The sequence below is a fragment of the Mustela nigripes genome, chromosome 12 (assembly GCF_022355385.1).
Source record: "Mustela nigripes isolate SB6536 chromosome 12, MUSNIG.SB6536, whole genome shotgun sequence".
NCBI lineage: Eukaryota > Metazoa > Chordata > Mammalia > Carnivora > Mustelidae > Mustela > Mustela nigripes.
The window spans coordinates 3,487,602-3,499,403 of NC_081568.1; the positions used below are offsets into that span (position 1 = coordinate 3,487,602).

An 11,802-nucleotide genomic window follows, 5' to 3' on the forward strand; every position below is an offset into this window, starting at 1 on the left:
TGCGTGGTGTTGCTGCGACTGCCCTGAGACTAAGCGGTGCGGTTGGGCGCCACGTCCTCCATCAGAAAGCACATGTGTGCTGGCGCTGCAGTCTGTCCAGTGCGTGGTCCAAGCACCGACGGGTGTTCGTAGCAAGGGCTCTGAGAGATGTTGCCCACGTCGCTGGCCCTGGGTTTCTGCATCCACTCGGGCCTTCATGCTGCCCCTCCCTCAGTCATGACTGACACTTGGGTTCCTCTTCCAAAACCAGCTACTGCAGCCCCCCAGGGCCCCAGGGGTTGGGGCTCCGGCTGGCTGTCTTGCTGAGCTTGCAAGGATTAATTCTTTCCTCAAATCAGATCCTTTTTTTTTTTTTTGACTCAATGAAATCCACAAAGTGTCACAAGATTGACACCCTGAATTCAGAAAATGCTTAGAAGCTTCTTCCAAGCTATCAGTTTCTTCTTCTTCTTTTTTTTTCATCATGTCTGTCTGTCTGTCTGTCTGCATGTATGTGTGTATTTGAGCAGAGTCGATGCACAAAGGCACATTAGCACCAGTGTATAAATTACTGATCTGACAAGTTTATATATTATGCTATGATCACCACAAATATAGCTCCTGTCTGGCCTACTATATCGCTATTACAGTATCATTGACTGTATTCCCGTTCCTTATTCCCGTGACTTATTCTGTAACCGGAGACTTGTGTCTCCCATGGTCCTTCAACCGTTTTTTCTCCCTGCCCCCCTCAGGCAACCATCCTTTCATTCTCTGTTTTTACAGTTCTGATTCTGCCTTTTTCGTTGTTGTTTATTCATTTTTAGACTCCATCTATAAGTGGAATATCATATGGTATTGGTCTTTCTCAGTCTTAATTATTCCACTTAGCATAATACCCTCTAGATCTATCCATGTTGCCTCAAACGGCATGGTCTCCTCCTTTTTGTAGCTGTGTAATACCTCCCAAAGCAATCTACAGATTCAAGGTAATCCCTTTCCAAAATTCCAACAGCACTTTTCACAAGACTAGAACAAATAATAATAAAATTTATATGGAACCACAGAAGCTCTTGGATTGCCAAAGTCATTCTGAGAAAAAAGAACAAAGCCAGAGGTATCATAATTCCAGGTTTACGACCAAACTACAGTCTTCAAAACAATACAGTACTGGCACCAAAATAAACACATAGATGAATGGAGCAGGATAACAATCCCAAAGGTAAACCCACATTTTTATGGTCAATTAATTATGACAAAGGAGGCAAGACTATACAACGGGCAAAAGATAGTCTTTCCAATCACTGTGCTGGGAACACTGGGCAGCCACATGCCAAAGAAGGAAACTGGACCACTTTCTTAGACCACACACCAAAATAAACTCCAAATGGATTAAAGACCTAAATGTGAGACCTTAAATCATAATAGTCTTAGAAGAAAGCACAGGCAGTACTTTCTCTGACATCAGACACAGCCGATTATTTTCTAGGTACACCTACTAAGGCAAAGAAAATAAAAGCAAATATAAATTATTGGGACTACACCAAAATAAAAAGCTTTTTCACTGTGAAGGAAACCATCAAAAAAACAAAAAGACATCCTGAAAGAAAGAAGATATTTGCAAGTGATATATCTAAGGAGGGGTTAATATACAAAATATATAAAGAACCCATTCAATTCAACAACAACAACAAAAAAAAAAACAAGCAATCTGTTTAAAAGATAGGCAGAGGACCTGAATAGACATTTCTCTAAAGAAGGCATGCACACGGCCCACAGACACATGAAAAAAATGCTCATCAGTATCCACGAGGGAAACGTCAATCAAAAGCACCATGAGATATCACCTCCCACCTCTGAGAACTGCTAGAATCAAGAAGATAAGAAACAACAGGTGTTGACGAGGATGTAGAAAAGGAAGAACTTCCATGCACTGTTAGTAAGAATGTGAGCCAGGGCAGCCTTCGTGGGAAACAGCCTGAGGGGTCCTCAAAATATTAAAAACAGAAATATCAAAAGGTCCACTATTTCTTCTGTTGGATATTTACTTAGGGAAAACAAAAACACTAATCTGAAAATATATAAGCATCCCTATGTTTATAGCAGCATTATTTATAATAACCAAGACATGGAAGCAGCCCGGGTGTCACAGATAGATGAATAGATAAGGAAAGTGTGGTCTATATACAAGGTTACCCTCTGAATGTTCATCCCAATCCCCAATAAAAGGAGACGGTTGACCCCTGTTCAGGGAGTCACGACTTTGGAAATCATTCCTTGTTTTCTCCCAATTTGCTTCAAATACAAGTGACCTTGTAAGGCAACTCCACCTGCTGTGGTCTTTGTTTATGACTCCGGAAGGGTGGACCCACTTTGGTTCAGGAACAAAAGCTCCTCTATAATGCCACCTCCAATCCCAGACTCCTGGAAATCAAGCTCAGACCAGGCCGTGTTCGTGTCTACTTGCCTAGGAAGAAACTGGATTCAAAAGATGCACAGAGGAAAGGAACATAACCAAGAAGAAGAGAGGTCCAGATCATTCCAGCAATGTGCTCTGTTTCAGGAGCAAAAAGTTCACCCATAAGAAGGAGTGTCCACAGGTCAAGCCTCAGTTTTCATGGCTTAGCAGATACAATCATAGCTACACTCGGGAAAGAGTAAATGACCTGAAACTTGTGTTTAATAGTTAGAGCCCAGCCAGTCAATGCCAGCTGATTATTTTGTGGGCCTCGCAATCTGGATTCACTGATTTCTGGATTGTTTGGGGGAAATGGGCATGTCATTCGCATGGTATGAAGGTGCATACACGAGTCGTGCCCTTGTCATGTCAGCGTTATTTCCTCCTAAGGCAAGGTGAACAGAACTAGAAAGCAGGGTCAGGATTGCAGATTTCATGACATCTCACCACACGTTTGTCTTGGCCTCTTACACGGCACACGAATCCAAGCAGAAGACAAAGTCACGGAAGAAACAAGACAAGTTAAGGACCCAAACGCAGAGTCAGTCTGCGAGTGCACAGTGGAAGTGAGGCCTCGGTCCAGTCTGGGTCAGGGTCAGCTTCCCCCCACCCCCCGCCCCATCCCCGCCCCCTGCTGCTTATGACCTTCAGACAGCAGAGGATGGCTATTCTCCAGAGATCAGTCAGGCAGAGACTTGGGCAGCACCTGGCTTTTGATGTGATCAGAGTCAAGAAAGTCTGACATTCTGCTGCAAAAATCCTCCCTTTTAAAGGGAGTTAATTAGCTGCAGGCCCTTGCAGACCTCCTCTGGTTCTGCTGGTTGTTGGTTCTGAGTGTGTCCTCCACCAGGACAGGTTTGGGCAGCCGTGATGCTCTTAGAAATCTAAAGTCACCACTTGACGAGAGCTACTGGTTGGCGTGAGGGACTCCATCTTGCCCTGTACGTCATTCCTTCAAATATCCTGTGTCCACCAGCTTACTTCTGTCTGGCAATGCTTCACATTAAAAAACGGTCCCAAACTCACAGTAATCTTAACTTGGCTCATTAAAACGGTGTCAAAAATTTTTTTTTTTTTTTTTTTTTTTACTTTTTTTACGGTCTCGGAGAAATCTGAAATGTATCGCCCTACGGGAAATGATTATACTAGAGTCACTAATGAAAGTTCAAAGGCTCTGGCGAATGTGCGGCACTCCACCTTTGGAAACTAGTTATTACATGTAATCCCTGAGCAATGGGAAATTTTTTGTGCTCTAGAACCAAAAGAAAAATTTTAAGACAGATGGTGAGCTTGTGAAATTTGGGGGAGAAAAAGTCCTTCTGAACATAAAACAGGGACAACAGAGCCTCCCCGATAGGACAGTCCCAAACCCAGGGGAGCAGATTAGCCTCTGCGCCTCGTGCGGACGGCACTGCCGAGGGCACGGGGGATGAAGGGCAGCCAGGCTCTAAGGAAAGATGTGCTCAGACAGACCCTGTCCTTTCCGAGAAGCTGCAGCTCGGCCCTCCTGCAGCTAAGGGAATTAAATCATTCCGGGCTGACTCTGCACACGGTGGAGGGGGAGGCTCACCTCCCCAGGAGCCAGGTGCCTGAGGAGAAAGGCATTTGCACAGATCAGATCTGCGGGGCCTTTCCTCTAGCCCTGAAGATTATGTAATGCTCCAGTGGGTGTTCGAGGGCACGTTTCTTTTTCAGGTATGTACGGCGGGAGATCAACAAAGATGAGAAATAGGGATGGGACTGAAATGAAAAGAAATGCCAGGGAGCCGCCCAACGGTGCACATCCTCATCACCGTTTGATATTCCACAGGGGCAGAAGAACATTCCAGAAAAATAGGTCGAGGGGGTCTGCAGAGACAAGCATGGAGAATGAACTCCACCAAGGTTCCGTGTTGAGCCCCAAGCTGGTTAAAGCAAAGGGCTGCCTCCTTCCCTGCCGCCCCCGCCCACAGGGCAGTGTCCCCGGGGCACCTGCAAGGGCTTGGGGGAGCTGCGTCTCCAGCCACCACCTCCCCGCTGGAGCTCTGCGCCGCACCTTCCAAAGTAACCGAAATAACCATGATGCACAGAGGAAAGGCACCTTTCTGTTTTCTCTCCGTCAGAGTTCACCTTGTGCACAAGCTCTCAGTTTCCCTAGCTTGCAGCCAGACAACTGAAAATAAGCAAAACAAGAATGAACTCTAGACCTGCTTTAAGGTTCAAGGGTTGTATAAGTTTAAAATACACACCTGACCCCTCTAGGGTGACTCACTCTCTTGGGGCTTCCCCTCTCTTTCCGTCTCAGGAGGGCTTCTGCCCCAGGAGCGGAGCAGTCCTTACTCCCCGAGTTCCCCGAACACCCTGCAGGGAGCCCCCCTTGCTCTAGGATCCAAGGGCTTCCGGGCACCCGTCTGCCTCTGACCCGTGCGGCTCTGATGCAACGGTCCCTGCACAACCAGCCCGTATGGTGCCTGAGCTTACATTCCCCGCCGGCCACCAGCCCCCTCCCCTGTCCTTCCTCCCTGGGGCATCTCCCCAACCCAGGAAAGGCCTTGGTCTCCTTCGGGGAATAGGAAGTCTTTCTGCATCCAACCCCGAACCCTCCCTGCTTGTGGCTGATAACGAAATCCAGGGTGAACCTTTGACTGAGCAGATACTTTTCAAACCCAATGCCTGGATGGCCCCCAGCAATTAACTAGGGATTTCTGCATCTTCCCAGAGGTGCTGGTAAGATCAGCCGGTGCTGAGCGCCGGCTTCCCCCTTGAAAAGAGGTTTCCAGTCACTACAGGCAAACCCGTGCAGGGGCCACCCCTTGCCACCAGCCAGTAACACCACAGGGCTCCCTAGGGAGCAGGGGTCAAGACTTTGGGGGTGCACCCAACCCTCCCTAGCTGGCCACCTCCTTTCCCAACCTCTTGCCTCTCAGATCCCTCCTTCACCGCACACTGCCGTGGGCAGCCCTGTTTTCCTGCAGCAGAAGGAACATCCATCCAGGGGGTCCCCACCTGCCTCCACACCCTCTCATCCCCGGCAAGCAGGGGTAACCTGAGAGCTGTTGGGGTACAGGGAGCAAGCTGGGCTTCTCTGTGCACGCTTGGAGCTCTCTTTTCTATAGAGAGCGCAAGTCCTCTGTTTCTGGGAGGGGTGGGCTCTGTCCCTGTCAGGGATGCCCACAATTTGCAGTTTTCCAGACAATCTATGTGACTGGGTGTGAGTGTATAAAGTCAGTCCTTCCAGAAAAGTATGAGTAAATCCTGATTGCGGCCCCCCATTGGCACCCACCCAGGCACTGCCTGAAGAAAACTAACTTCTGATCTCTTTCATCTGGTGCTTTCTAAGACTTGAGCTGGGGCAGAGAAGGAAGATCTGGCGGATGTTCTGCTGAAACTCCGGCTTCTGTGCACAGCCTGGCAACACTCATAGGGATGGGCTTTGGGGAGCAGCAGTGTCTGGGGTCACAGATCTTAGTGGGCACAGCCCAGCAGGCTGGTGACCTCATGGGAGCTGTGTGGAGACATGTCTCCAGGGGGCACTGGCTTCACAGCGATGCCCCTGACTGGAAACCAAGGTGGGTCCCATGTAGTCACATCAGAGGGCCACACCGGCCGCTGACCTTGGCCTGAGTGAGGCAGGCACGCTACACCTACGGAGACAGGTGCTGGGACAGGAATGGCATCGTTTGAAAACTATTTGTGTCCCAGCAGAAGCGCTCCTGGACACGGGAAATATTCGGATCACTCTCCAAGATCTACTGTGGGTGCACTTCGCTTTCCCGCCGGGAGAGACAGGTAATGCGAAGAACAGGGAACACGTCCAGCACCCGCTGTTGGTGATGACCATATCATGGCCTTGGAGACATCAGGTCCTGTCTCCTAGAGCTCGTGACTGTTACCTTCTATGGAAAGGAGGTCCCTGCAGATGTGCTCCAGCAAAGGACCCTGGCTTGGGAAGACTCGCTGGGATGGTTCAGATGGGGCTACATGCAAACACAGGTCTACGTAGGGGGGCGGCTTTGACCAAACCCGGGAGAGGGAAGGACGTGACCACAGAGGCAGAGAGGGGATGGATCTCAGTCCCTCGACACTGACTTTGGGCCCCTGGCCTCCAGCGCTGTGAGAGTGAATGTGTGTTAAGTGCAGTGGGTGGTTGTCGCTATGACAACAGGGAATGGCTGTCCCACTCCGAGTGTCTGCACGTGGAAACTCAGGTAATCTCTGCAAGTTACAGGCTGGTCCCGTGATCATGTCCGGCTGCTCCTTAGGGAAGACACTGAGGCACAGAGGCGACCAGCTGCTTCCACGTAGCCCCAGGTCTAGGCGAGCGCAGCGTCAGGACAGTGCCCTGGCTATCTGGTCCTCGAACCTCCTGTGGCCCAGGGTTTGGCGCAGGCACCAGGAAGGGACAGGCTGGTGGCCCCAGTGCTGCTCTGAAGGGCACCTGGGGTTTACCAGGAGCAAACTGGGGTAGTGCCAGTCTCTTGTGGGGCCATGGCCTGTCCGTGGGCTCCAGAAACATGCACGCTGCTCCCCCAAGCCTGGTCTCCCCCAGGCACTGGATTCAATGATTGCTTCTGCACGGGGAAGGCTTGGTACAAACTAGGTGCTCAGGAGACGTCTGGCGAATGAATTACCTACAAATGAAGTGATCCATTATGGCTTCGGTTTGCAGAGCCCCCGAGGGTGGCTTCGCCAATGGACGGCTTTGTGGATCCACAGGACAGAGGAGTCAGTGCTGTCACAGGGGGAGCGCTGTGACCCGGACGACACAACCAACTCCCCACTTCCCAGGGGCTGAAATGCTCCCCTATAGAGGCAGGAACCCCAGCCTTGGGGAGACCCTTCCGTGCTGGGTCCTTGGTGGCAGGCTTCAGCCCTGATGCTCCCGGTCACAGCTCCATCAGTCCTGACACTGCACTGCCCTGCTCAGTTCACCGCGTGGCCTCCTGCCTCCTGACCAGGTGTTGACAAACTAGGAGGGGACTGAGCTAATGGGCGGGTCGGACAGGTGCCACAGCCCCGGAGGGCAGCGGTCTCCCTCTGCCAGGGGCCTGAGTGAGACAGGAAGGCCAGTGGCCCCTCCTGCAGTGGATGCAGAAGCAGAAATGGTCATCCAGGACCGAAACATCCCGGGGATCACAACCCTTCACAGCAACGAACGGAGAAAGGGAAACCGCACAGGAGCCCGACGGCTAGTCTTCTCCCTGAAGGCGGCTGTGCGCAAACACTCCAGCTTGTCTCCGTCTGTCTCCTCTCATCGGGGAGGAAGATGTGCTCATCCGAACGGTGGCCTTGGGAGGAAGGGCCGGCGCGGTGGGCCCGGCCGCCCCAGGCTCTGCCCTGGGAAGCTGCTTTCTCGGCTCCTCCTGCCACAGGCTCGCTACCGGAGGCCTTTCAGGCTGGGTCATGTCCCAGCCGATTCCTGAACTTGGCCTGTGGCTGTGTCCAGTCTCTGACCCACTCCCAGTATCTGCCTCCCACAAGATCCCAAGACAAGGCAGCTCTCCCACCTCCGAGGCATGGGAAGGTTCAAGGTGATGCTTCCTGAGGCCCACAGGCAGGCCAGTGGCAGAGCGGAAATCTGCCCCCGGGAAGGCTGGGCCATGCACGGACGCAGCACAATGCCAGGGCTGATGGGGGCTGGATGATACAGGTCTGGAGCAGAGTTTCAGGCCTGGGCCTGGGCTGGGCCTTCCAGGCTGGGGTGCATCCGAGAGGCGCCCTGCAGATCCTGCTGGGCCACCTGCTACCACTGCAGAGGGAGACAGAAGCCTGGCCACACTCACCCCAGGAAAGTGGCCGGGATGAAACCACTGCGACATGCTACGTTCTCTGTGGGCTTCAGCGAGGTCCCCGAGAAGCAGGTGTTGCTGCTGTCCAGACTGTGTATGAAGACGGCACGTCGTGCGAGGCTCTCCCTGAGACCCCCGACATCCAGGCTGAGCCGTCTGCTCTGCTGGGGGGCCAGGCAGCTGCCTGCCCTGCTCACTCCTGCCCGGCTCAAGGGAGCCGAACCAGACCACCAGACAGGCAGCGGGTGGGCGAGGGCGAGGGCGAGGGCGGGCCCACCCGGGACGGAACCAGGTGCCCAGGGCACAGGGCGGGCCTCCACGTAGGGGCTGCGCCACATAACCAGGGAGGGCTGTTCCGGGGCCTAGAGAGGACAAGCCGGGGAGCTGACAGGGATGAGGAGGGCCGAGGCCAGAGCGCTTGGAGGCCAGGCCCGATGATGTCAGATGGGTCCCTGGGTCAGGGACAGTGGGAACTGGCCGAGGCTGAGGCGTGCTGAGAAATGACCTAAAGCAGCTGGCATTTAGTATACGAACTTGACTTTCAGCTTAAGAAGTAATCAAAAAGAAACATCAAGGAATGCAGAGAAAAGGAAGCACATTAAAGAAAAAAACTAGCATGAATACATAAATAGTATTACTCTATGAAAGGAAGCAGTTTTCTTTTTCAGTAGGTTCCTCCCCAGTGAAGACTAGCTCCTCTGTTTTTACTCTCTCTTAACCGCAAGCTCACAGCCCACACATTACTTTCTTCTTATTTTTTTTTTAAGATTTCATTTATTTGAGAGAGAGAGAGAGAGAGAGAGAGAGAGTGCACGCAGGGGCAGGGGCACAGGGAGAGAGGGAAGCCGTCTCCCCACTGAGCAGGGAGCCTCATGCGGGGCTGGATCCCAGAACCCTGAGATCATGACCTGAGCCGAAGGCAGAGGCTTCAGGCACTGAGCCCCCCACATGCCCAATTTCTTTCATTTTAGAGCCGAGTCCAAGACACACGGAAGCCCCCACCAGATTCTTCATCTCGTGCACCCATGAGGAAGCAGGTGACCGTGCGGCGGCCGAGAAAGCTCTCCCAACAACTCCCAGACGCTTACAAACACTGCCCTGTGGCGCTGGGCAGGGTTTACGTTGCCGGCATCTGTGCTGTTCTGCTGGCTCTGATTTGGATCTGCGTCTACGGACCCATCCAGGAGGAAGCTTTTGTTAGCACAGATCCGCAAACCCACCGTATGGCAGGACTCGGAGCCCCATGCATGTTGGCACTAGACCGGACACCCACAGAGCAAGAAGCTGACAAGAGGACGGGTTGCTGAGATGCGGGAGCAGCTCACACGCCCGGTCCTCCAAATCAAGCAGCATCTCGAAGGGCAGACTCCTCCATCCTGCCAGGACATCTGCCAGGCCGCCGGACTCTCCTCTGTTAAATCTGCCCCAGGTCTGTTGGGCCTTTGCTCTTAGCATTTTTCTCTATGCCAGAGGGCAGCGCCCCCCCCTCCCCCCGCAGCCACTCCGTCCTCCTCCTCCGCTGGGCTACTCCGCCCCAGCTCTGCACCCTGGCCTCCCTCCCTGGTTTGGACCGTTTCCTGGACCTGAGCCACCTTTCCTCCTTTGCATCCTGACTCTGCCCTGAAGCAGGGCAAAGGAGAAGCCTACATCATTTCAAATGTGTGGCCTGACCTTGAAAGCCTAGAACCTGCTTTGTGTTCTGCAGTACAAACTTTCAAACTGTCTTCTCTGTGTAAGGGGCCCAGGATCTGGACACGAAGAAGGACCCAGAGATTGAATGTCAAAATTCTGCTAACTGTCTAAAAAGACGTGCTGAAGGGTCAGAGTGTGAGGTTTTTCAGGACAGGCTGGAAGATACAAGCTCCTCCGTTACCGCTCAGGACAGTGTGAGAAGCAGGGATGTCTTCGAGCCTCCTGAACGGTGTAAGACAGTTGAAGGGAGACCTGCTCCCTCCTGGAGGCAGCTAGCAGGGATGGGCCTGCCCCGTGCTGGGCCGCCGAGAGGGAGAGACGCAGAGCAAGCAGATGTCACGGGCGCGAGCAAGCAGATGTCACGGGCGCGAACAAGCAGTGAGCCAGGAGCTCTGGGGAACAGAAGCTGTGAGCCAGGTGACAGGGTGGGAGAGAAGAAAGCTGGGTCAGTGGATAGGCCAGGATCATCTTCTCTAGGAAGGGGCGTGTGATGAGTCTTAAGACGTGAAAAGACAGAGAAAATCATGGTGTTGCCAAGACTGTCTGATCAGCTGTGCTTTCTTCTGCAAATTGACTCCTTACGGTGTGCGTTGACCTCCACGGAGTGTCTCTCCCTGCTAAGAGGGGCCTGCCCAACGTCCGAGGCAGCTAGAGTTGAAAGATTTAATTTGTCTTACTTATTATACATTCAGTTTAATTCCACATTGTGCTGAAGGATGCGATCCCGTCTGTACACTCGCCAAGTTTCAGAAACACCAGCCAAACCCACTGGTTCTTTGGAGGGAACAGGTGGAGAAAGCAGGAGATGGACACACTGCTGCTGGCGCTCTGCGGCAAAAATCGTGAATTCAGATTCCCCCCAAAATGAGGACTCGCTTATCTGGAGTCAACGGAATCATTTGTATCCTGGGGATTTCACACACCCACAGCTAGTTTTGCCCATAAAAGCAATGCTAACTACACCAAAAACTAATGAGGGATTCTATGTTGGCTAATTAAATTTAAATTTTAAAAAAAAAAAGTCACATTACAAAGGTGGTGATAAATGCTCTGGTCCTAGTCTGTAAAATAGTTATCATGTGGTTACCGATTTGGAATTTCATAATCTGGGAACTTGGATTTTTTCGTCTCACAAAGATAGAAGGAGACAGCTGAACAGAAATTGCTCAATAACGGAGTCATGACATTAATTAGTTGTACAGGGCAGGGTTTTCCATTTGAATCTGTCCCAGGCCATTAAGCACAGTACAAACTGGTGTTTGTAACAGTGTAGACGAGATGCTTTATCTCTGGAAATTATCCAGACTTTCCCCAGATTCTTTTGCAAAGAGCAAGACTGGGTTCTCCTCTCCCATGAGCTTTTTGAGGCTGGTGAGCAGTTTTTCTGGTTATTCAAGGTACTTACAAATGAGATGTGATATGGGAAAACGGAATCAGATTGGTCACAACAGATTTACTGTGCAGTTTTTGGCCTTCGGTCTGCAGAAATGCTAAATTCTGTTCAAGAGATGCAATCTTTCTTCTGGAAGAATCACTGGAATAATTTCTCATGCAAATCGACTGGATTTGGAAGCAAACGTTGGAGCAAGAGAAACACTGATGTTCATGCTGGATTGGGTCTTTACTGACCTGATACTGCCAACTCCACTTTTCCACTTTTTTTCATTTAATATGTATTATTTTTCATTTAAATGCATTAAATTCCATTCATACTGAAAATTTCCTAAACTTACGGAGCAATCGCTACATCTTGGGCATTGTTCTCGGTCCTTCATAAATTCTAACTACTCTCATCCTCCTACCCAGCTGGAGTAGGTTTTACCTTTATTGTGTCCACTAGAAGGACGGGAAAATGAAGTGTCCTTCAAGTTAGGAGACATGCCCAGGGTCCTATCCTGGCATTCT

The 11,802-nt window shown here is 51.3% G+C and overlaps 1 long non-coding RNA gene across 1 annotated transcript in view; it reads left to right on the top strand.

Moving 5' to 3' along the window:
• Positions 1-11,802, top strand: part of LOC132028193 (uncharacterized) — a 47,947-nt gene that overhangs the window by 30,350 nt on the left and 5,795 nt on the right. The window lies entirely within an intron of this gene.